Below are 27,691 nucleotides of genomic sequence, written 5' to 3'. Positions count from 1 at the left end.
CTGCAAATTTCCATACTCTAACATCTCTTTTACAAGTGACACTTGTAAGTGACACTTTTACAAGTGACAAATCTATACAATACAAGGTGCAGTTTCTTATTAGCAACTAGCTAGTAAATACAGGTGGTTTTATACACAAAATCACAACCTCTAATAATAGCTACTTTACAAGCACACATATTCAGGATGTTACTTTTCAGTTGTCCCCAAGTGATGTTTTGCAGTTAATCGTTCTTTCTCTTCCTCTGTCTCATTCTGCTTGGGGTATTCACAGTCAGCTCCTGTAGCTAAGGCATCAGGTTTTTCCATTCATCTGTCCAGCTCATGGCAAGGCTTCACAAACTTTGCAGGCAGTCGCCATGGACCTGTAGGCAGGAGGACAGAAATATACCCCCTCCCCCAGGTTATCAGTTCTTCAGTTCTTGAGAAGTAGACAGGTTAGACAGGTTAAATGCAGCATCATTACTCTCTCTCCTTTTTTTTTTTTTTTTTTTTTTTCCTGCAAAAGCCGTCCTGCTGGGCAGCAACTATAGCGACCTGCCTGCTTCAGCAGCAACCATAAATACCCGCCGGCAACCACACCTTTACGTTAACCCTTTCATGCCCGAAATGTTAAACAGCTACCCGTTGAAAGCTTTTACATGAACCCAACAACAAGAAAAATACACAGAACACCGTCTGCCCTCAGCACACACAAACACACACGTATGGGATCCCACAAGCACGCGCCACACAACTACAATATTTGAAGCACAAAATCCAGACAATCATTACTCCCACTACAGTTCCACGTACAGAACATGGCACAAGGACCCTGTGGAGACTAACAGCAAACCAGCTCCGAGAAGCATCATTGCAGTACGAGGCGGCAGGCTCAACCTTAGCGAGCATCCCCACAGAGGCTCTGCCTCCCCCACATCGTATGAGGCTTGGGCTTTTATACTGACCAAAATGCACACTCATTCCGACACAGGTGGCCAGCTTGTGATGGAAGAAGTGGCCAGCAGTATCTACAGAGGTCTCCAAGGGTTGATAGAAACCTGGACATACTTATATTTACCAACTTCTAGTACATGAGTATCACAGAGAAACTGTATGGGCTCCCTCTGTCAATTGCAAGAAAAAATCATAACATATACAGCTTGAGTATAAGAGGATTTTAACGCATAGGTGGTCACTGTTTGTCAGGCCTCCTTAACTATTCTGAGATCAAGAGCTTCCCACTCTTTAGCCCCCTGCTGTGTAGTAAACACAGGATATGCAAAGATGCCCATTGCAGAAAATTCCCCAGTAATGATCGCATCCTTGGTTACCCATTGTTACAGCTGAGCGTCTCCAGGGCCAGTGAGTCTGAGCAGACCAACCCGGGAGACGAAGAGTCAGAGTCTGGAAGCAGAGGATATAAATCTGGCTCGGATTCAGGGGATTCGGGGGCTGATCCTGGGCCAAACTCAGGGTCTCCGTTGCTCGCAGCTGTGTCTTTCTTATCAGATGTCTCTTGTTCGGTATGTAGCCATCTGCAGACCTGGCTCCTCCGTGACTGAGTTAAAAATTTCCACTCTAGAGCATAGTGGGTTGGAGAGGCTCGCAGTTACTTTAAATCTCCCGCTAGCACATGATCTCTATTTTCTACTGCGTGCTTCAAAATGGCGCCGCAATCGATCCGGCGCCGAGGCACTGCCCTCTTTCTTTCAGATTCCTCAACATTTATCATGCGTATACCTTCTAATATACTTTCTCTGTCCTTTTCGAAGTCCCTACTTTCGGAACTGGGGTGGTGGGGGAGCAGGGGATTACACCGCCTCCGCAGCACCTTCTGATGGAGGGGGAGAAAAGGAAGGGGGGTGAAACCCTGTGCTCCCGCGAGTTGGGGGAAACGAGTTGTAATCTTCCCCCGGTTTCAACCGACCGGGGACGTCTGGTCCTAGTTTCTCCGTTGCTACCGTGGCAGTTTTCTTTTCCGCCTTGTATCTTTTTATACAGTTTATTACTTCTCTCCGTGGTTTACCAAGTTTCTTTGCCGTTTTATCATCATTTAGCATTGAGTCAAATAGTTCTTCACCGAACTTTCGCCACTCACTCTCCTCAAAAACTGCATTAGGATCTACAAAAAATCCCTTAGCCTCCCCTACAGCCACTAGACCTGCTAGCTGCTTTAGAGTCTCAGGCTAAATTCCCCGCTTTTATAAAAAGCACTGTAATAAGTTCAGGGCTCAATTCCCCGCTTTTATAAAAAGCACTGTAATAAGTCCAGGGCTACCTCTCGGTCCATTCCCATGGCCAGCCTTTTCCGGATCGTCTTCTTCTGGGTCGTCCTGTAACCTCGGTCTCCGGGTCGGCCTCCCGACGCAGCAGTGTCTGGTTCGCCCCAGCAGCGGATTCCTTTCAGTTAGTCCAAGCACCCGGGTCCGTCACGCCACCACAGCAGCACTGCCCGCGCTTCCCGGCCGCTGTCGCCAGCGCCGCTCGCTCGCCGTTCCGGGTCCCCGCTAACCAGGGCCCTGTACTCCGGGTCCCCGCTAACCGGGGCCCTGTACTCCGGGTCCCCGCTAACCGGGGCCCTGTATTCCCGGTAGCCAGGGCCCGTTAGTCCATGGTACCTGTTCGGGCGCCATTTGTAAGCAGCGAGGAGAAGCAGACAGGCCAACCCAATATGGGTGATAAGCAAACTTTATTTGTGAAGCAGTTCACTTATATAGGAGTGGTATTTAGCCACTCCTCCTAGGCACAACAGTATTGGTTAGACCCACACAGCTTCCTCCACATTCTCCTCCCACCTCCGGTATCCGGTTACCTGTGGGGCCCACCCCTTGCCTTGCTCGCACAGGCCTCTAAGGCTCCATAGCCTTGCTCTTAGAGCCATTCTGCAACACCTTAAATTGTCATTTATTAGACTTTATTACAGTCTTTTATTAGACTTTCATTACAGACTGGAAAACTCTCAGTACTACAGAACAGTTTTTGCTGTATGAAAGGTCACAGTCCCACAGATTTTCTTCATCGATCTTAGTCCAACCCTGTCCCACCTTGGGGCCTAAATTATATTTTCAAGTTCTGCTTCCTTAAAATAAGGTTTCCAGAAACTGGAGATGCTAAGAATGGCTCCGGGGCATTTTTCTCTACCCAGATTTTCCAGTCTAGCTAATTAAAAAGCATCTATTGCTGCAATTCAAATGCATACCTCCTAAAGTACCCATATTCTGTACATTTTTAGATACTTGGGTCTTAACCCACACTCTGTGTTGCTACTGACCTCTTCCTGCTGTAGAACACTGCTAGCAGCAGCATCCAGAGGTTCTTCAAGTAATAGCTCTCTCCGTCCATTTCAGAGAAACAACATAATAAATCACAACACAACATATATACACTTTTACAGATCACACTGCATTTTATTACTTCACTCTCTGTGTTTGTTATAAAGGTAAATGCAATCTATAAAGCAGTGAGCAATATTTTTACTGACTTAGCAGTTCTGCAGCTTATATTGCAAGACAGCAGCACCCATGAACCGCTAACTTGAATAGATTGCTACAGAAGTTCATTTTTTTCACTGTATTAGTATAGAAAGGCTGGAAGAGAAATTATTTGATCCAGGAGAATAATACTTTAGAGAAGACCAAATGATACTTTTCTAAATTCCATCACTGGACAAGAAAGATTGACTTAATCAGTCTGGATTTCTGGAAGTACTCCATTTCTACTTTTCTTTTGATCAAGCTATATGTGTTAACATGCGATAACTCCAGGCAGACCAAATTTATGCACAAGCTTCTTTGAACTTCAAACAAGCTTGTTGGACCCTTTAAATTCAATTTTATCTGCAATTCAATTACAGAGAAGCTGTTCTCTCTCCTCCCTGCAAGAAAATATATTTCCATTTGCATCATCCCATAATTTCATATAACCTCTAGTGGAATCCTATTTCCCTTGTCAAATGTGATCAGCTTCCCTAGGAAAGTTACAGACTGGAGCTGACAAAGTATTTATCCACAAAGCTTTCTGTAGTCTATGGCCAAGTGAGGATGATTTCAACATTTAAAATAATTCCATTATTGGCATATAGGAAAAACTAGAAACATACCTCATAAGTTGTGTACTACAATCAGTTTAGTTCTCTATATACTGACATCTTGTAGGAAAATCACCTGGTTTAGAAATAAAATCGCTTATTATAACTTGTTAGATGCTAGAGATGCATGGGCAGTCAATCTTGAGAGGAAACTAATTGCAACAAAACCCAGGCTGCTATCACTTAGCTATGTCTAAAAGCAGATATAGTACCTGAAGTGAATACATGAGTACAACACAGGAAATAAATGCAAAGCAGACTCCGTGCATACAGATGCTACATGGATATCGTAGCACACAGAACTTTACCACAGTGGGAAACTGCAATTCCAATGTGATACAATGTCAAACAAAATACTGAGTTGTCTTCTGGCATATTTCTAACTCTAAGACAAAAATCTGCTTCTACTGTAGGCCAAAATAGCAAAAATCTCTTTTTGCTCAATAAGACCGGTATATTGTCGAGAAACCACCTACTTCACCTTCAGCCTCAGGACACATTCAGCCATTACCAGATCAGTCTGACAGATATCTAGAAGCTGTCACCATGACAGAGAATCCACACCTTCCCTACACAAACTGCTTCAATGTTTTGCTATTTTGTATTAAAACAAATGAAGCCTGTTCTTCTTGTCCTATCACTTAGTCCAGGAGAGCAAGCCCCTTCCCCAAAAGCAGTTTTTAAAGCCCTTGCATGCAGTATCTAGCAGGATTGCTATCAGATTTCTTTCAGCTCAGTTCATAATGCTACAGAAACAGAGAAGGAATCTTCACACATCTTAATGGTTGGACAGGCAACTCAAGCTAACTGTACTGCACAACGGCTCTGCCTATACACTGATTCTCTTGCACACCATATTATGCTATTTAGCCAGAATGGTGAGGCTTATCCTGGGCAATCTGCTTTGTTTAATTACCTGAATTACAAATTGCCAATAAATCTTTTATTAAAAACTTCACTACCTTTGCCAGTAACTTAGCACTCTACAATCCTGGGCAAAACTGTAGTAGAAAGATGAAGACATATCTTGCAGCCAGTTAACAACTCCTGAACTTCAAAGCTGAATTTTTTCAATTGTATGGTCCTGTGCTCTCAGGAGACAGTATAGAGAATAAACAGCAATAACAGATATCGCCTACTGCTTTACATACTGTTACAGATACCCTTCTAGCAATTGAATTATTTTATTTACAAATATATCTAACAGCAAGAACTTTTTAATCCATTCTGAATTCACCCTTACGCGAGTAGCCTGTGCCGACTCTACAGTGCTTTAGCACTCATTTTGCTATAATGCGGCAGCATATTCAGTTCATTGCCATGTGTGGTATGAAAATAGGGCCAGGCCAAGAAAGAAGCATTAGGAAAAAAGATGCGTAGCTTCCAAGGAAACACTCAGTAGCTTACAATAAATGCATTTAATTTCTCAAATTACCCAAGAGTTATTTTGACAAGTGTGGTGAATTTAATTAAGTCCTAATGAAATATATCAGATTAACCCCCTGTTTTCCTTTTACATCTACTGTGTTATTACAGAAACCCAGTTGAATCAGTCCTGATTTATGATGCTTTAAGTGGGAGTATAATTAAATCCATTATCCCACTCTCCCAGAAATAAAATATGACATATATCAAGCTAACTGGGGGGAAAAGTATCCAATCTACCCTCTTTTGCGTTTCAAACATGAAAGCCTTTGTGCTGTCCATCCTACAGAACTGTCTCTCCCAGGCTGCTACCACCTTCAGCAAGGTCTTATTCTCCAGGATAGGTGAAGAGAGAAACTCCGTTAGAACTTCTATTGAGAACAGACAGAAATGGCAGCCATACATTCTGAGCAAAATATTACCTTAACAAAACTCTCTTCAAGGAATGCTTCTCTCAAGAGGAAATATTCTCTTGTCTCTCCAATGAGCCACCAACAAGCAACACAAAGAAATATTCCTCAGACCTACAGGCTACCCACACAGCTGCTGCAATGAAATGCAAATTCAGGATTTCCAATGTTTTAAGCCTGCTGTAGGTGCTACCCTTCAATCACACAGCTTCTAGACACATTCCCAGGCTATAGGCTACCCATGATTTCCTTACCATAGAGCTATGCCATATGCTATAAGCTACATGCTTATGACAGAGGATTCAGTCCTCAGTTTTCCTATAATTTCAATTAAGGTGCAATTTTCCTGTTTCATAGTTAATGATAGGTGTGATTCACATACACACTAACACAAACTTTGCAAAGAGTCCTGAAAACAGGGTTTCTCAGTCAGTTGCACACATCTTGAGTGGGGTTGTCATCTATGTCCAGAACAGCATAATCATTCCTTTACTTGCTTCCATTGGTTAAAGAGGGCTTCTTAAGCTTTACGGGATCAGACCATTCTTTGATCAGATGACTTTACTACCAAAGAAATCTCTCCATGAAAACTCTTGTCACTAAATGTGATATCTGCATTCGTAGAGAGAACCAGAATGACATAAGGACTTCAGTCAGTCCATTAGATCTACATTTGGATTGCTAGCACAACAGAGAGGTGAAAAGAAAACATTGCTGAAGAGCTGAACAGATGGAACTTTGGCAAGATCTCTGATCCCACACAAAACACGCATCTCTCCAAATTCTCTTTTGACCTACTTGCTGGATCTATTTCTCTACCTTACAAGGACTATCCTCACTTAAAAGCATATGTCTTTGATGTATACCTTTTAATGGAAATGATCAACAGCTTTTACTTATCTAGGAACTAACTAGGCTAAACAGGATTGTCTTCTTTATTATTTCTAGGGGTGGGGAGGAATACCAATTCCAACTACAACAACAGGAAGTTTTCTATCTAGAAGCTTATTGAGAAAATGTTTACCTCAAACCAGTCTTTGGAAATACAATAAGGGGATTTTTTTTTTTTTTGTTTAGATGCAAAACATCTTTGAAAACTTACATTTTATAAAAAGGCTAGAAGGGGGATCATCTTGCTCATCACTTGCCCCAGCAGGAATGGCCATGATCTGTCTGTTATCCTTGACAGAAGTCTGCCTAATCTATTCCTAACTTGCATCATGTGAAGTACACTTCACTATTTCCTCCGGCAATCTATTACATTACTTAATTATTCCTAATACGAAAAGCTTACTCCGATTTAATCCTATTTAAGACCTACTTCTTGTTTTACCCACCATTGTGATAGAAAACAGATCCTCCCTTCTTTGCAGCATCATTTCATGCATCTGAAGGGTTTTATCACATCTTGCTTCATCTTCTCTTAAGACTCCAAATTATTCCCCTAAATCATCGTTTCTAGATTCTGATTTTTCCTGATGCTGTCCTTCAGACTGTCTCAGATTATTTTGTATTTTTCCTTAACCACAATGCTCAATATTGGTCAATATTTCTCTCCAGCCACTGCCTCAGCACTACCGTATAATATGATGGATAGCACTATAGTCAAATTAACATACAGTAAACGATCTATGTGAAGTACCCATTTTGTCACTGTTTTTCAATTTAATAACATTTCTGCAATACTCAAATATTAGAAAGATAGCCTATGCTATGGATACATTAAAACCCTACTTTCTAAACATACAATTAAAACATATATAATATGCAAAATAGACATTCAGATTTCTTTTCTAGTGTTTGTAGTTTGTATGGCTACCAGGTAGAAAACTGATCATAATACCATGTGCCACAGGTGCCAAGAGCAGTCTGAAACACATAGGAGATTTTGGTGTTATATCACATGTCCTAAGCAGGGGCAGGCACGTCAGGCACATCTACTACCTCTGTTCAATATCCCCTGGATCCACTGAGCCAAATGCACTAAACAGATCAATTGCACACATTCAATAAACGAAGGTACGCCAGCTCTACTGTTCATGTGCTCAGCTCAGGAGCAGAGAGTGATCTCCTAGGAAATACTCATGCATACAGCTTTGAAATCATCTCTCTCCAATTTTAATATATATAAGTTTGAGAGTTTCTCCAAGAACGTATAGAAATCAAATAGAAAAGAGAAGCAACTGTGAATATAATAAAAGCTAATTCACTTACCATGCATTTATCTATAGCTACTGTGAAACTTGCTTTAACCAGTCGTAGCTGTAGGCTGAGAATGAAATACACTCTTTTTAAAGCTTAGTGGAAGAAATAGGCATTAATGAAACACTCGGATTTTATAAGTAAAGATAAGAAAATTGGAAATTAAAGTTCCCAAAGCAACTGAAATGCTATCATATTTTATATGTGTATTGAAGTGAAAAATGAAAGTGCATGTATGCACAAAAGGAGAGAATTATAAGAACTGCTATGAAATAGTATAACAGCACAGTATATCTTCAAGGACAGGTTTCATCAGATTCCTGTTTCACTCCCCTTCTGGGAATGCAGCACACCCCAAGAGAACTGAGGGCTGGATCCAGGAACACAAAGAATTTCCTTGAAAAGTCAAAAAAGTAAAAGGACCTTTCATCTAGACAGGTTTGAAATCAGGATTAGGATTGTTATACTAGCCAAATGGACCACGGTTGTACACAGATGAAAAATTCTTCACAATTAGACCTGGTCTGATATTAATTAACGCACTACTCAGCTTGAAGTGCTGATCTTGATGAAAAGTATCTACAATTATGACAGGAGCAGATGTTAATCATAACACTTCTGATATCTAACAGACACTATCGTAACCAATTAACAAACATTTCAAAGCTAGGGTATTATACACACCAAACTACAGTGTTACTCAACATACTCATTTTGAAAAAGTGTAACTTGCAACAAGTAGGCAAATGCAACTATGCAAGGTGCAGGCACAGGAGAGTTTAACATGGGATGTTACAAATAAAGACAGTTTAAAATCTGCCTACAGCTTTTTAAAATTCACTTACAGTAAATAGATGCTCAGTGCCATGTATAGAATTGAAATTTTAATATATGATAACACATTATCATTTACAAGCCCCGATGTCACAATAAATGAGGAGATTTCTGAAAGGACACCAAGTGATACTGAATACTCTATTTCAATACTCTAAAATCTTGATTTAGTACATTCTCTCATCCTGATTTCTAATAAATGTATATACAAGAGGACAGACTGTAATACAGAGCCTGAATTTCTGAGATTATTCAAGGACTAATAATCTGTCAGTGAGACTGAATATATCTGTCTGTCCCTCACTGTTAATTCAGCAGTCAGATGAAAATATTATTTGATCAATCAACCATAATGACTGAAAGGATAGTAACAGATTAGATACAGTACCAAGATGATACCTCAATCTTTGATTTCTACCATATATTTGAACACAGAGATATACTATATCAGATGCAAGTAGATGCAACAAAACTGTGAAATATCTATGAAATTAGTAAAACACTGGCAATTAAGAGAAAAGGAATATTTAATGGTGAGTAAAGATTCCCATTGTAAACTCCAAGCAAGATACTCAGCAATAAGCACCCAGGAACATTAAGCATATATATTAATTTATTTAATATAAATATTTCAATATAAAGAAAAAGATTAATATATATTAAGGATGTATATAGTTCTCTTGCTGCTTAAACAAAACTAGCCTAAACAGCCTTTTCAATCTGAAGTAGAGAGCTTTAACTTACTGTATATTCTACAAACACCACAAGCACCAGTTTAAACTTTAAAAAAGCCTTCAGCCAAAACAAGGGGAGAAGGGTGGGCAAAAAATGGAGTAGGAAGGTTTTATGCTAAATTCTCTCTGCACAAAGACTGTCACTCAAAAAAAAAAAAAAGGGTGTAAATGAAATGTCATTTCAGTTCAGATTTATATGTAAACAAGGTTTCAGTATAGTTCAGCCTACAAAGCCATCTAGTAAAAAAAAACCTCTTTGCATACATTCTTAACTGGTAAGTTCGAAAAGCATTTTACCCAAAAAACAGAGGGATAATATTCTTCAATGTAGCAGTATCAGACGACTTTTACATTTGGCATGTCTACATAAATACTATGGTAATAGTAGTACTCCATCTTTCCTAAGTAGGTCACCATAAATACTTGGAACTACATTACACCTGTCAAATCCGAAAATTAGGATTGCAGCTGGTATCAACCTCTGCCAGTTTATGCATTTTGGTGCAACCATCCACCTTGTATTTATAGTAAATACTTCTGCAAATACATAAAAAAGACAAAACTTCAGATTTCAACATTTAATACAGACCAGTTGATTTAAAGATCCTGTGATGCCCTGTATTTATGATTTCTATATGATTAGGAATCACACTAGTATACTAATATTGACAATGGATCAGCCTTAGTAAAAGAAAATTAACTCTATCCCAGCTAAAACCAGCCTGCTGTAGGTGATGGAGTAGTCCATTTGTTTCACTGGAAAGTAATACTGACTCTCCCATCCAGGAAGTTAACAATGGCCTACACGTTAAAAACCTCCTGAAAATTAGCTACTGGGTGTGCTGGCTTGTTTTGACAACTACTCACCAAGAGTAAGTATCCTAGAGGATTTTAATATGTCCTCAAATTTCTGCAGAAAAAAAACTATTATAGGCACATTTGCCCTCTTGCCTACACGGATAACCATTTCCCTTCCCTGTCAGACTCAGTCTCCAAATAAGAATGAGGTCTAGCCTTCCAGACAGTTAGAACATTAGGTAAGGAGAAAAGCCTCTTTCTCTTTCTGCCCCAATGTCAATGGCTACTCACTTGCTGCTTTGGTAACACACAATCCAAATATTCACCTCATGCCCTGGCTTTAAGAACCGTGGGTGACAGCTTTTCATAATGTGAAGGTGGAACCATATATTTGGGTTCAAACAAGAAGAAGAGATTGCTATCTTCAAAAGCAATGTAGAAAGAAAAAGAAATACTTTCTTATGAATGCATGAAAAGCAGGTCCCATCCAGTCTTATTTCACCTTAATATCACAATAGATACAAGACACTTTTGGGTGATTTGGATGAGATAGGGTTAACATTGAAGACATTATTTTATTGTTTCTCATTCTGTGTGAAGTGGTGGTCCAATGCTGAACAAGGAAAAAGATGGTTGGCAGGAGCAGTATGAGTCTTAATTACAAGAAGCTACATCCTGGCTGGGGCTTTATGTTAAACAATTTGCTGGTTAAGCAACGACCTGTTCCATCAAGTTAGAATTGGCCCTGACTGAAGAAAAACATTTAGAGAGGCAGCTGAGAAATATTAATAATCCTCCAACACTTAAAAAACTTTAAAGGAAAAAAGGGATATACAGTACTACCCAAAGAACACTATTCCATGAAAATCAGTAAAATGCATGTTTGTTGCATATATTTTAGATGCTAGAACAATCTAAAGAGCAGGCATATTCCTGATTACAAAATAAAATAGATAAAAAGCTCTGCCAATCCTCATGTTACCATGACCATATGATGGAGCTCTGACAAGTAAGTGAGGTACCACACATGTACAAAGGGATGCTCAGGGAGAAAGTCACTAACACAACCATACAGGAAGTAATGCTGTGTTGCTTCCTATGTGGAAGGTAATGGAGGAACGGAAATGAAAAAGCATCTATCTGAATAGCTACCATGACGTTACTCAGAACTCAATATATTATGATCACAGCACAACAGGCAGGTTAAAAAGGACCCCTGACCAATGGGAATATCAATAAAAATTATTATGCTTAAAAAAAAACAAACAACCAACTACACAGAATACTTCTCAGGAAAATTGCTTCATTCCGGGAGAGTTTTTCTCTGAAATGGTGTTTTCAACTTGGAAATTAACAATATTTAGCTTGACAATGGAAAATATTCCCACAATTCTGAAAACCTAGCATTGAGGTTCTCAAATAGGACTGCTCTCACTGCACTAGTTTTTTCCGGACACCTAGACAACCATAGCTTTCTGAAACCACCTTCTTATGACATGTGCATTTGTGCTGCTTTTCAACAGATATATTGTCTCAGCAATATCATCATGCTTCTCATAGTTTGGCTAAGTTGCAATTTCCTTACCTTTCTTCATTTATGTGAACAAGCTGCAAGAGTTACTGATTTCCTTGCACTAGCCATGAGATTTCTGCACAGTTCACACTGGCTTTATTTTTGGGCTGTGAACATCAGATCAATGTCATTCAGACCTTGGGGGGAGCAGAGCACAATCAGTGGAAAAAGTACAGTATATGCAGCAAAATTAACAAACTTACTTCTCACATGCAATAAAAATGCTATAGTCTAGAGACTATGTGTTTGCTGCAGGGAAGCAAAGAGGTGATATAAAACAGTAGTACAAATTGCTCAAACATCTCCAGATGCAGAAAGGAATAGAAAGGACAGGTAGATTAGAAACTAGAACACCTTAGGGATATTTCTTTTGTTTGGTTTTGCCTCCTCATTTTCTCTTAGTCAAACACTATGTGTGAAAGCACCACATAATTGGATAATAACAGAACACAGAGAATCTCAGAAACTGAAAATCCCATTAGACTGTAGGTATTGCTCTTATAGATTAAAACAGACCATGTCATGAAGGATAAATGAACATATCAACAATTTAACACCCAGCCATACAATAACATCTCCGAATGGTAAATAATTTCTACCCTTCTCATTTTTTGTTTGTTAAAAGATTTTCTTTCCAAACAAAAAAAAAGATAATGTGTGTCATTTAGTCAAAGCACATTACCTCCTTTTCAGAAAACTAATTCATAAAAGTGTTTTGAAACCTCTACTGTGATTTTTACATTTGCTCCATAAACTGAATGACAGCATGTACTGAAAAAGCTGGATATCTAGGATGCTGAGTGGTATATCTTACAGATACAACCCAAGTTTTAAATCAGTTGCTCCTCCTTCCCTTGTTGAATTCCTTCCAGGTTGCTACCTTATCTCTGGAGTAGGTTGCAACATAATTTTTCTATCCTTTCTCTCATTAACATTCAGACAATGGTATCACTGAATACAGTGTTTATCATTTTGCTTTCTTAATTTCAAACAAGTTATTATTTCCAGATAACGCCAATTTTAAGCTATCACTGTTACAAGATTTAAAGGACATTGCAGGTAAATCTGCACTGCAGAGCAACAGAGAAAGGAAGCAATCCAACCCTGACTGAGCTTGCTTATAAACAAAAGGCAATGGGGCTGGCAGTGTTACTAAGACATGCAGACCTTACATAACTGTTTTGCTTCTGAGATTTGAGTTAGCAGTTCTGTTCAACAGTGTGTAATGTAGAAACTCCCCTAAGGGCATTTTCATTGGACTGATTTACTTCCTTGAGTTTGGTACCTTTGCTCAGTATTTTCAGGCATCCAGAAGTCTAATCAGTGTATCTCACTGTACTGCTAATGACACAATCTTCAGATATGACAGGTCTTTGATACCTTAGGGAATGGTGAAAACACTGATGGAGAAAATGCAAGGTACTATTTTAACTGCCGGGAAAACTAGCAAGGATTACCTTGTGTTGACAGTAAAGCAAGAGCATTGTCTTAGAAAAAAATCAATGCAGCATACATCAATATACACACCATTTAGTTACTTCAAAGTACTTCTTTCTCAAGCCAGCCTTGACTTACTAAAGAAATTAATACACTTGAAATTAGTGCCTTTGTCCTCAACAATCAATAATTTGGCTATATCTTTCAATAATCATGATGACTGAATTATTCTATCACCCTTCTTTTACAACAGAGTAAGAGTTTTCACCAAGCCCTGAAATAGTCCTAAGGAAAAAAAGAAAATCTTTTCTGGGCAGCATTTCACCTCCCCCAGATCCATTTCCTATCAATGCTAGATCCAGAGGGCAGATAAAGTCAAAGACTGTAGCCGCTCAGACAGCTTTGTGGAAGGCAAATTAAACAGAACCCACCCATGTGGCTGGGACACAAAACCACGGTAGAGCCATAAAGTCTTCTAACAAACTTCCAGATAACCAAAGCCAGATGCCTGATCTAGGTGCATGCTAATTTTAAATCCTTAGGTGATTTAGAAAATGTGTTGTTAACATTCATGATGTTAGAGAATTTTGTCTGTACAACTGTAAAATCCACTGCTATAAAATAAACATGCAGTCCAGTTAACTTCACCAGCTTCAAGGTAAAAAGCCTTTCAAAAAGAATTTTCCAATATAGATTTGAGAGACTGGCAGATTCCTGTACTGGCCATCTGCATCTCTGGTTAGCTCAGCTGAATAGTTCTCTGTTCATCTATTCTTAATGTGCAAATCACATTACCAGAAGGAATTAAATAATAAAATAAATACCAAACTAGCCTTTAATAACATCTCTGTCATATGAAGTTACAGAGAATATTCCTCTTCTCCTCAAAAATCACCCTAAAGAAATTCTGCCCAATTTTTTTTTTTTTTCCAGTTGATTACATGTTACCTGTGACACCTGATTGTGAAATTTGGTCAGATTTTCAGCCCATCTGGTGTGTATATTAAAGCATGCAGACCCAGATTTTGAGAAAGTACTAGAAATTAATTATGTTTTGGTCATTCTTCCACAAATTCTTGTAATGAAAGTTTTGCACAAACTTTTTCAAGGAAGATGGATGTAGAGGGGGTTTTATAAGAGGTTAAGTTAGCCAAGACGATTGTCTGTGGGATCCCACAGTGGTCTCTCAAAAGATACAGGCTCATCAAGCACCTATACTGGTCCTTCTTCAGGTCTCAGCAGATTCTTTGGATGAAATGCCATCAGTATATGTAACTAGTGTTGTAAGCAAATACCTATCTTCCATTCCTTTAGTGGTCAGCACCACTTAATCCAGATTCCAGATCCAAACACCACTTAACACAGCTGATGGATTCCCCAGTGGTCAAATTTGGGTGGTTCCGAGTCTACAAGTAACACTGAACTGCAGCACTACAGAAATTTACAGGTCAAAAAACTAAGGAAGAGGACTAGGGGTTTCCTTCTCTGGTTCAGGTGCATTAGCACCCACTTAAATGCCATTTAAACTTAGACATCCCTCTGTCAATGAGGCCTTTAATCTGCTGCATGACTTTTAAAATCAGACCCATAAATACTACTTTGAATATGCATTATTTTCACAGGGAATGGTCCAAATGCATGCCAGCATCCTCTAATTCAAAAGCAGTACAGAACTGATCTTGTAGGATTATAGAACCGTAAGAGAGCTCAATTGTGACTAACTGAACAGAGGGAAATCCTGTTCTTTCCCTGACAAAATGCTATTTGAGCTGTGAATCAAAGTCAATCAAATACAAGTAATCTGTTACTGTTCTGTTGTCAGCAATCCCATGCAAGAGAACAATACTCCAATATAGAAGAGACCTTCGTATGAGACAAGTCAAAGTTTGTGCCTATTCTATCACTATACTCCAAACAGAGAATGCAGAAATGCCTATGGAAAATATAAGGAAGAAAAAGGGGATCCATGCCACATACCACTGCATAACATACACCAGACAATGGTTTTCTCAAGCAGCCAGATGATAAAGAACTGACACAGTGATTATCTATATCCTTTCATGACAGCTTAAGTTCTTTAATCAGTACCAGCCACTAAGCACTGCATTACTACTATTAGCTCAATCTATTGCTGTTAGATTGCCTTTTTTGTCTGAATCTGATGTCTCAGATAAGATGTGATGGTACCTTGCTAATACCATCATGCTAATGGCATGATCTGGCCTCAGCAAAGGAAACCAATCCTTGGCACTATTCTCGAGGTACTCAGAACTGGTCAAACACATATGGAAAGATTTTCAGAATCCAATCAACAAAATGGATTTACAAAAAAAAAAAAATTTCTGAAACAACCGCATTAGACCAAAATAATCTCATTATGATTTTAATACACATTTTAATACACCATTTTTAATCTCTAATAATAAATCATACTGTTACAACTTTATTAATACAGCATGCAACAAAACCAGAACAAAATATTATCATTCAAAATGAAAAGGCTTCAGTGCTGTGAAAAAACTAAGGTTCTAAACTATTTTTCATTCTAATTCACTCAGTACCCAAAATCTCCATTTTCTGAATTTCCATCTAAGTGGAAGCTTATATTCTAGCATCAGGAGCTCTCTAGAGCTACAGCAGATAGAGCATACAGGCTACTGAATGTACATTTCTCAACATTTTGAAAAGCAGCACTATTTTATCATCTTTAACATGCACAGACCCATTAACATGGATAGCTTACACATCATCTTCATATTTCTCAAATACAGAGGGTAATTCCTCTATTACCAGCACAGTCTTGTCCTCTTATCACTGCCACCTACAGGCAGTAAATGCTGTGTGGAGACCTCATAGCAGCCTTCCAGTATCTGAAGGAGGCCTACAAGGATGCTGGGGAGGGACTCTTCATTAGGGACGGTGGTGGTAGGACAAAGGGTAACAGATTCAAACTTAAACAGGGGAAGTTTAGATTAGATATATGGAACAAGTTCTCTACTGTGAGTGTGGTGAGGCACTGGAATGGGCTGCCTAAGGAAGTTGTGAATATTCCAGCCCTGGTGGTGTTCAAGGCCAGGTTGGACAGAGCCTTGGGTAGCATGGTTTAGTGTGAGGTGTCCCTGCCCATGGCAGGGGGTGTTGGAACTAGATGATCTTAAGGTCCTTTCCAGCCCTAACTATTCTATGACACTAGGCCAAACAGACTAATGAAGATCTAGTACACCTGTATTTAAATGTTCCTTGTACACAGCTGGGCTAGTTTACTATGCCTCACTCTTGAGCCCTGTGAGTCTGTAGTTCTCTCACTTGTTCTTACAGCAAATAAGCTATCTGACAAGAAACGCATCTTATACTGCAAATTCTGTGGAAGCTTCCATACAGAATTACATTTGCTGTAATATTTTCACTTGGTTTTAAAATATTCTGGCTCTACACCAGACCCATTAGAGGTGGCTGGCAATGCTGCTCATGACCCATTTTCTGTGTTCCTTTAAACTCATGCTGGACTCCTGCTACACATGTGGGCTTTTTTAATACTGTTTAACATCTCAGGTTGCATGTTCTGAAGAGAACCATCCCTGTTCTGAACAGAACATCCCTTGTTCTGAAGAGAGCCTACCCACAATACCAAAAATAGTACAAGCTACTTCTTTTATCACAGCAACATGATTCCATTTTGACCTAAAGAAAACATGCTAACCAAAATGGCCATGCAGTAAATATGTATTGATGTCTCTTTCCATAGTTAATATAAGAAAGTAAACATATTTGCATGACTGGGTACTAGAAAAGATCAAAGTGACTGGGCCTAACTGTCTGGCTCTATATAAATATCCTCATCAGTTTTCATTTCCCTCACTACTTCAGAATTTCTTTAAAAGGGAAATGCACTTTACCTGTACAAATCTGAAAGGAATATTACTGATATCAACAGGAGGATGGTGTTTCAAGGCCCAATTGTCAAAAAAGCCACGAAGTGGAATAACCCAGATACAGAATGAAAGAGGGTCTTTTTCTTTTTTATATTAGGTCTATTCTAGTTCCTGTACCAGAAGGATTATAAAGGAGTCAAGTGTACAGAGTTAACTGAGCAACCTCCTAATGGCTTTTGGTAATGACCACACTGGGCTAGACACATGAGTTATCTGGATATCTAAAACTTTGAAATAGAGTCCCAATTCTATGAACCATGCAAACCAGCAGTTAAGGTCAACTTTTATGAACCAAATAGGTCTGTGACAACATTTCTAGGATTTTTTTAAGTCCTGTACTCAGCTTTGGTCCTTTGCCTGCACACCTCAACTCTGTCACAGTGTATTGTCTATGCTCCCTTCCTTACCATAATTTCCTGAAAATCTGGCCTGAGTGACACACAAATATCTTAGGAACAGTGCAACTGATGCACACAATATAAATATTTTAACAAGTGCAAATAACAATACTTCTTGTCAATAGAAATAATCTAGCATATACTGCTTGGGAATGTAACAGCTTTTTCTTTCCATGATTATAACAATGATATAATATGAAGGCCGCTTAAACATACAGTTAAAAGAAAATTATTTCCCTAGCACAGGTATTAAACAATATGTGTAGAGGATGTCTTGGTTAAAGAAAATAAATGCTATATTATTACTACTGTCATATCATCAGTAAACAAAAATTTTGTATTTGTCAGGTAAACATAGTGAATTTCAGAACCTTTCCTAAGAAATGAAAGAACCATATATCCCATGCTCCCCATCCATGAGATACATAAATAATTTTAACCCTTTCTCTTGCTTTAAAAGCTGCATCTGGTACTAGCCTTGTGTTATAATATAATTTTTAACAAAGATTTTTTTTAATTTACTTAAATAATCACACGGTGCTTATTCACTAACATAATTAAAAATAGTTCACTCAAATGAGTTTTATGAAATTGCACTATTTTGTGAAAATAAAATGCTGCTCATTGCAAACTACAAGAACTGAGTCTTTTAAAGCAGTATTTGAACATTAAATGAAAAATTTCTCTTTTTTTCTTTCAGATATATTAATCTCTGTTAATACTATAAGTTTCCAGATAGAAATTTGACTTTTGGTTTAAATTCTGTGTTTTGGGTTGTTTCTACCAATATCCTTTAGGAAGTCTCTTCACTCTGGTTGAACATATCAGTTCTACCACTAACAAAGAAGGAGAACTTCATTCCAGTAAAGCCTCTGCCAAATCTCCACTAACATTCTGGCATCATTCAAAAGGTTTTCTTAAGATTCATGAAAATGCCCTTGTTCAAACAATTAGAAAAGAGCAACATGCTAACTATATGTAGAATTGATATTTTTTAATTTTCTTGATAGATGATGATGCAATTCTTTCCATTCCTCACATGCATTCTCTGAGCAACACAAACCCACCCCACAGAACAAGGGTGCCTACTACTTAAGAGTTGCTTTGTGACTGTATACCCCCACATTAACCCCCCTCAACCTGTCTGCCTTCACCTCCCATTCTGTGATGTCTTGGCATTGCCTGAGTTTCAGGATAATGCTCACTGTACACACAGCTACAAATTACCACTGACAGTACCAAAGTGCCTTTAGCCAACCAGGAGTTTCCAGCTTTTGCTTCTTCAGCAAAGCAGAATGTACTTCAGAGCAATAACAAAAGAAACAAAAACTAGCCTTTGTTGACTTGGTGGGGAGAAGGAACAAGAAAGAAAGGATGGAAGAATACCTGGAATTCTGTGCAGCATGCACTAAGTTTTTCAATGAGAAATGCATCATAGATGCATCACACAGTTCAAAATAGATTTTAACTATAAACTACTTCCTACAATAAACAAACCAGTTAAGCTTCAACAAATTATTTAATCCCAAAGGAATTTGTCTATATCTTCCAACTAATTTTAAAGATCTACATGCAAAACTCAGCATGTGGGGCACATCTGGATTTCATCAGGTATTTCAAGGGACTTTGGGATGATAAAAATCAGCAAATGAAATAAAACAGTCTCAGATAGGCTTTCCGTATCTGAGAGGGATGCCTGAATTAGTCACTGAAATAATATTCGTATTATAAGCTGATGCAAGTTATGAATGTAAGTCAGACTTTTAAATTTTATTTATTAATTTAAGAACACTGTGCATGAGACGACACCACCCCATGAAAACTGGTTGTTTAAAACATAGAAAGAGGCATTTATATTGCAACACACTTGAGAATGATATAAAAAACACATGCTTAACATCCTCATTCTTCGTAAGTGGTTTACTACACCTAAATATACATTTTCATAATATGTCTTTTAAATGAATCCACATATGCCATCCATATAGAGGTATACTTTGGGCAACCTTAAGTACTTATCAGCATTCCCTCACAAAATAATGCAGCAGTACAAAGAGGGGGTAAGCTGAGGTTGAGGTGAAAGAGCTTTGCAGAAGGAGGGAGTGTTGACCTTTCTTACACACTTCATAAGGCTTCTGGAACCTGAGATTTCATTACACAGGAATACTCCTGATATCATGTCACTGACCACTGAATGCCTCAGTATTACTGAAAGTCAGCCAAGAGAGCTGTAACAGCAATCACGCTCATCAGAAAAATCTAACAGGAGACCCCCTGCACCAGCTGAAGAACTTCCTACTAATAATACAACCTAAGCCAATAAAATTAAGCATGGCTTCATCCTCAGGAAGGATTTTGCCAGCACACAGGAAAGGATTAAAAGCATCAGGTTTTTTGGTTGTTGTTTTTTTTGTGTGTTTTTTTAAACTGATACCTCAGTTTACTCTTGAGCTATCAGTAACAGAGAATTCAAACAAAATCACAGTATCACAGTATCACAGTATGTTAGAGATTGGAAGGGACCTCGAAAGATCATCTAGTCCAATCCCCCTGCCGGAGCAGGAACACCTAGATAAGGTTACACAGGAATGCATCCAGGCGGGTTTTGAATGTCTCCAGGGAAGGAGACTCCACAACCTCCCTGGGCAGCCTGTTCCAGTGTTCCGTCACCCTCACTGAGAAGAAGTTTCTTCTCAAGTTTAAGTGGAACCTCTTGTGTTCCAGTTTGTACCCATTACCCCTTGTCCTATCATTGTTTGCCACTGAGTAGAGCCTGGCTCCGTCCTCGTGACACTCCCCTTTTATATATTTATAGACACTGATAAGGTCACCCCTCAGTCTCCTCTTCTCCAAATTATAGAGACCCAGCTCCCTCAGTCTTTCCTCATAAGGGAGATGTTCCACTCCCTTAATCATCTTTGTTGCCCTGCGCTGGACTCTCTCCAGCAGCTCCCTGTCCTTCTTGAACTGAGGGGCCCAGAACTGGACACAATACTCCAGATGCGGTCTCACCAGGGCAGAGTAGAGGGGAAGGAGGACCTCTCTCGACCTACTAACCACCGCCCTTCTAATACACCCCAGGATGCCATTGGCCTTCTTAGCCACAAGGGCACAGTGTTGGCTCATGGTCATCCTGTCGTCCACTAGGACCCCCAGGTCCCTCTCCCCTACACTGCTCTCTAACAGGTCGTTTCCCAACCTATACTGGAACCTGGGGTTGTTCCTGCCCAGATGCAGGACTCTACACTTTCCCTTGTTATATTTCATCAAGTTACTCCCTGCCCAACTCTCCAGCCTGTCCAGGTCTCGCTGGATGGCAGCACAGCCTTCTGGCGTGTCAGCCACTCCTCCCAGCTTAGTGTCATCAGCAAACTTGCTGATAGTACACTCAATTCCCTCATCTAAATCATTGATGAATATATTAAATAATACCGGCCCCAGTACTGACCCTTGAGGCACTCCACTAGTTACAGGCCTCCAACTAGACTCAGCCCCATAGACTACAACTCTCTGGCTTCTCTCCTTCAGCCAGTTCGCAGTCCACCTCACTACCTGATCATCCAGTCCACACTTCCTCATTTTAGCCGCGAGGATGCTGTGGGAGACTGTGTCAAATGCTTTGCTGAGGTCAAGGTAGACCACATCCACCGCTCTGCCATCATCCATCCACCGTGTTATTTCCTCATAATACACCAAGTCTGTCTTCAACTCAGTCTTCTACACAGAGAGTACAATTTCTTTTCCCTTCAGATCTACAAGTTTTTTGGCCCTGGCATTTGTTGGCCCATACAACTCCAACTTATACAAACACTACATTAACTATGTGGATGCCTCACCAGCTTATTCTAGCAGGCTAGTCACAAATGCATGCAACAGTTAGCAGCATCAGACTTTGGACACTATGAAACCCATAATCACAGTCCATTCATCAGAGAACTGCTGGGAGATAACAGAGAAAGGGCAAAGTAGAAAAAGGAAGACATCCAACATCAAACTTCCTGGTATTTCCTAAAGCCCTACTATTGGAGCTTTAAGAACTTCAGCTTTAGCAAAAGTGAGAACCTAACCTTTTGTACCAACTCTTCACAGGTTGGTACAAAAGCTATATAATATTCCCCCAATGCTCACACACCAGAAAGTAATCAAGAAGCTAAAGATTATGTCAACAAAAATATCCTCTTTTTCTTAACATAGGCTCATGACTTTTTCAGAGTCTCACTCATGGTTCAGAATACTCAGAGTAGGTAATACTTCAACTTCTGGTTTATTCAGCGTATTTATTTTGCAGGTGGTTTATTTCTCTGTAAACAAGCTTAATGAAAAGTAATGAGATTGCCTGTTATAGCACTTAGGGGATATAAAAATTGGTTGTCACATTAAAATAATTAGAGAAAGATAACGAAAAGAAGATCCTATTAATCACACTCTACACAAGCCTATCAAATATATGAGAATATAACATATGAGGAACAGAATCCTCAAAAATCCTACTTACAGTCATGTGATGTCCAGCTATCAGCCAAAACAATCACACTTAATGAAAATCTGGAAAATAACTGCAGTCTGTACTACAACTGATTAGATTTTTGGATATAGCCACTCTCCAGAGATTTCTGACCCTTAAAAGGACAGACCTTACTCACCACCAATACAGGAAGCGTCCCCTTTGATTTCTGCAAGACATCCTGCATGACCAGGCCCTTAGGATATTCAATTAAAAAAGGCACTCCAATGTTTTTCTATACTTAACTGTAATACATTGTCTCTTGAACTTGCTGATATAATAGGTTTGTGGGTTTTTTTAAGGAAAATAGACCTGCCTTAAATAGGAAACAAATCTTTAATATAAATTGAACTGATTTCATTCGTTCCTTCCATTCAGCTCCCTTTTCTTCTGCATTTACCAATAAAGTCTAATTTCCTTTTTAGTATTCTAAAACTTTCAGAAGAGAAGGGAAGGAGCTCCACTGACCTCTTTTAGGGCTTGTAAGGCTTACAAATCTATCCATACAACATATACATATCTACCTACCTATGTGTGCTTTACAAACTTATTCCTTTGAGACCTCTACAAACACATTATTTAATTCTGAAAGGTGCCTTTTTTCGTGCGCATTTTATGTATGCAGAGTCTTCATATTTTAAGATTATCTACTGATTGCTAAATAATAAATTATAATGAAGATGAATTATGATGGTCGGGTTCTCCACACTGCAACAAACTTTACTAAGACAAAAACAGCTAGATTTTCCTAATAAATGCTTGCTGTCTAATACTTCAAACTGAATTTAGCCAGCATCCAATGTAAAAACTATCTGCACTGATTTAGTCTCATAAAGTTCAGAGTTGTCTTTTTCAAATGATACTTCTTTTTTAAATGATACTTCATATGCCTTCAGAGGCTATCAATGAACACCTAGTTTTGTATGCAAACAAAAAGCCATTAAGAAATCTAAAAAGATAAAGATCTAACTGTAATAACATTTTTAGAAATACTTAAGGTAATATACACTTTATTTTTAAATATTATGAAGCATAGTTCAAACAATGTATTAACTGAAAAGATAAATTTTTACTCACAATCATACACTCTCATAAGTACCTCCATTAATTCAGTTTACTACACTAGCATTTGAAGGACTGCTCTTAAAAAAAAAGTGTGCAAAATTGCAGGTTATTAAGATAAAAATAATTTAAAAAAAAATAAACATAAAAAACCTCACCATTAACACAAACACACAAACAAATTAGAAAAAAAAATTAAAAAGGCAGGGCAGAACAGTATTTAGAGTTTGTTCATTTTTTATAATTAATAGCTACAGATCTAACAAAATAAATAAAATAAAATGTAATACATACTGCTTTCAAAGCCAAGCAAACAATTAAAGCTAATCAGGTTATAAGCTGCTCTCATCTCATGAATGTCACATCCTCTGCAGGAAGGAAATGTGTTAAGCAAATGTCAACCTGTTCGAATTTTGAGAAACTAACAACATGCAAGACAAAATGTCTAGCAACTAGGAAGTTACAGCTCACTATTTCTTAGTCTGAACCCCAATTAACTGAATCCAAATGAAAAAAAAACAACTTTTTTATTCTGATTCCTCCTCTTCAAAAAATTTTTGCCAATTCCTTCTACTTAAAAATTAAAATACCAAATCTACAATAACATAGCTAAAAAAAATTGTGTGGTTTTCTGATGGAATCCAACAGTGGTTGAATGATGTCTGTATTCTCCCCCATCCCTCAGATCAAAAATCAGCTTACTGCTTACATGTCCAGCATTCAACATAAAGGTTTGAAAGTACTGGGCTTTGTTTCTAAATGTGGTTTTTACTTTTTAACACCACCCTTCTCTCCCAGGGAATATGCTGCATCAAAAATTACTTAAAATTCATGTTAAACATTGAACAGATAAGAATACTATTACTGATGGACTATAATACTAATCATGCACTTACTAAAGCTTCTTTTTTGGTATCAATATAAACACAAGGTATTCAGCCACTAGAAGAAGTGGCTACTTCAATAGGAGTTCTGAAATAATACAGTTTTTATATTGCCATGGAGACAACTGGTCCTCACCTTCAATGTGACTGAATGGATGGTTTAAAAAGATTAAACCACAGATGTGATGCAGACCTCTCACCTGTCCTTTGCTTCCTCATTCTGATGAGAATGCACAGCTATGACACATTCAGTCCAACACGGCAGTTAAGACTGAGCACGAAACTGTTACATAGTAACACAAGTTTGGTTTCAGTAGCATTATTTACCACAACGAGGAGAGATTAATTTTGAGAGAAGCAGAAAAACATTGGGGAAAAAAGGCTTGTTTCCCTTTGTATTCCTTCACTTGCACAAGCACAACTCCTCCCTGCCATTCACAAGTAAAACTGGGCAAGTTAATACCAATACCTTCTGACATTTCATGCCAAAGTTCTCACCAGCTGATCTAACAACATACTACTCTTTCCCAAGCCTTTAGAATCTGAACTTTGAACGGCTGAAATATCTAGACACAAGTTTTAAAGAACCATCACCTAAGAATTTAGAACTTCAAAGGAAAACTAAGATCTTTAAAAGTGAATGGCAATTTTTGCAGTCCATTTTCAGTACTTCAAAGGGACCACGATTCAATCTGAGGTACTCGTGGCCCTACAGTAAGGCCTCCTCACAGTACATACAAATACCACCAGCAACAAAAAGTAACTTTTTGTAACATTACCCCCATAGATGAGTTACAATTTGGTAGAGGAGCTCCAAGGATCTGAACTGTAAATCCCTGACCATCACAAATTGGCTCATCAGATTTACCTTGAAGCTTGACTTTCATTTTCTCTCATTTCACAGAACAGGACTTCTATGTAGATATGTACTTGAAGAAGCAAAGAATGAAAGTAATGGGATAAAATCATAAATAGATAGGTACTACTCACAGAAAGCCACTGGACATGCTACTTGAGAGAAAATAAGGGACTTTTTACGTGCAAGACCTGCCTAAATCACAGAGAGGATTTAAATGCAGCAGTGCAGGGGATGGTGGTACAAACAGAGGTACAGAACAATTCTGCTATAGTCCTGTGCTAAGACTCCATAAGGAACAGGGTCTCAGCTTCAAGGAGAAGCCAGTTAAGAAGTTTGAATGAGTGTTCAGGTAATTCTTGCACACCTTTATCAATAAACCAGAATACTGCGAAGTACTTCAAACATTCCAAGACCTAAGTTATTTGAAGAAAACAGGAACCACTAAGGAGCAGAGTGCCTGCAAGGCTACTGTCCTGTGCCTGGGGTGTCCATTCAACTGGTTTTCTCCATTTAGCATGAGAAGTAGTTTCTTACGCAAGCCCAAAAATTCACAGAACTGCTCTAGTCCAGCAGCATTAGAACAAGACTTTTTGGATTACACTCTTACATAGCACTTTCTCTGCATCTTAGACCAACAGAAGAAAAAGGAACAATCAAGTAAATATAGGCCTCTTAAGGAAATAACAGTGCTACAGAGCAGTGGAAAATCCCACTTCCAGAATTTATGGCAGTCTTTAAGTTACATAGAGAGAGAACCAGAGATGCTTTCACTCTACAGTACCACAGCAACTGTAGGTACAATCATCCTAGGAGGGAGGGAATCCGTCCCATTTACAGTAGGGCTTGAGAACTGTGATGGTTGTATTGAAACAGCTACTTGAGGAGATCACTTAGGGTTCAAGGTTCTGGATGTGATCACAGTAATGGTGAGTACATAGCAAAACCCTGTAGTCTTTCATCTATCATGACAGCAAAGCTTCTGGAGAGAGTACACGTGTTAATTGCATTGCGTACTGCAAAAATAATCAGTGCCCATAGTGCATCCAATATTGTGCTGCATTCATTAAATTAGCTTAGGATATATATTTTGAGCTGTAAAAGGAAATGTTGACTAGTTTGAGAAAACATACTGCTAGTGTTTATGAAGTGGGGTGAGGAAATGTGAAGCTTTTTTTTTTTTATTGCATGTATTTAAAATACCAGAGTTCTTCCTCAGATAGAGTCTCTTCATTGTTCTAAGAAAGCCTAGGTGTTCTTCCAGGGTTTCATAAAAAAAAAAACAAAAAAAAAACAAAACAACAAAAACCCAAACCCACATCCAAGGTGGCTACACAAAATGCAGAGAGCTCATGAATATTTGGGAGTCAAGAGTTACAGATCACCAGACACCAATCATACAGTGTGGTATCTTTAACCTTAAATCTTTCAAATACAAGAGTAAGGATAGAAAAAGGTGTATCTCACTGTTTTTCTGCTTCTAGCCTGTGAAGGCACAGTTTTGTCATGGGTTTAACTAATATTCTTTGATTCAGACAGTACAATCATATCATGTGCCATGTACATCCGTCTTCCAGGCTGAAATGTTATTCAGCTCTTCATGAGCTATCAATATCTCTTATGTAGGTAGAAAAGTCATCCATTTCATTATTTTACAGTCTATCTCCATGTTTTGCATAGTGTAAGAGTGGTGTTTACAATGGGACCTCCAACATGCCGTCATGAGGTACAAGTGGGACATCCAAACACATCAACCAGTTGTGTTAATGAGAAAGTTTTAGTTTGTACTATTTCACATTTCAAATTCAAATGCTTTTAAGTATTACCTATCATCATATGAATTTTATTACATTTCAGTCAATCTTCAAAATTATAACAAGAGAACAATAAAAGCAACAAATAAATTGTTCTCTTTGGTTTTACAATGGACTAGAAATCTGATTTTTAAATACTTTAACACATAACTCTCACAGCCATTACAATATAGGAACCTTTTCCATCCTTCGATTCTCTTAATACATACAAAAATGAATCTTATAATACAGATACAGTTAAAAATATGAATTAATTTCACCTGTGATTCTACAGTGTATTGTAAATGACTCTATGCTGAAGTGTGTTCAGAATCCTCAAGAAAATTGTAAAAAAAAAAAGTTAATAACTTTTAAGCCTAAAGCGTTTGAAGGAAACCTACAACAGTGAAACTTTCAGAGCTACCACAGCATAGCAATGGATGAAGCCATCATCAACCATGGTCCAATATTTACTGAAAGCTGCTACGTTCAAATCAATGCTTATGCTATAAATAATAAGAAATGTGACATCTGTATTTCCCAGCAGACCAAAGGTATCTCATCCACTGACATATTCAAGCAAGATCCACCAGCCTTAAGCCACTCTTGAAGTCATTTAAATTTCATTTGACATTCCACGTATCTTCAGTTGAGTCACTCCTCTTTCTCCTGCCTCATAGACTGATTTTAACAGACGCTAATTACATTCTAAAGATACTTTGAATTCAATTACATCCTAAACCTCACAAACACACTCAAGCACACACCTACCCTGTGCCA

At 38.4% G+C, this 27,691-nt stretch overlaps 2 protein-coding genes across 8 annotated transcripts in view; one reads left to right on the top strand and one right to left on the bottom strand.

Annotated features, from left to right (window-relative positions):
• Nucleotides 1-27,691, bottom strand: part of CTNNA3 (catenin alpha 3) — a 513,803-nt gene that overhangs the window by 301,328 nt on the left and 184,784 nt on the right. The window lies entirely within an intron of this gene.
• LRRTM3 (leucine rich repeat transmembrane neuronal 3) overlaps nucleotides 1-27,691 on the top strand; it is an 82,638-nt gene that overhangs the window by 52,809 nt on the left and 2,138 nt on the right. The window lies entirely within an intron of this gene.

Source organism: Pezoporus flaviventris, unplaced genomic scaffold (genome assembly GCF_033815535.1).
Source record: "Pezoporus flaviventris isolate CSIRO_AGI_PZ_B2104156 unplaced genomic scaffold, CSIRO_AGI_Pfla_v1 ptg000001l, whole genome shotgun sequence".
NCBI classification, from domain to species: domain Eukaryota; kingdom Metazoa; phylum Chordata; class Aves; order Psittaciformes; family Psittacidae; genus Pezoporus; species Pezoporus flaviventris.
Note: the sequence above shows the minus strand (reverse complement) of the source record. Positions and strands in the feature narration are given on the sequence as shown.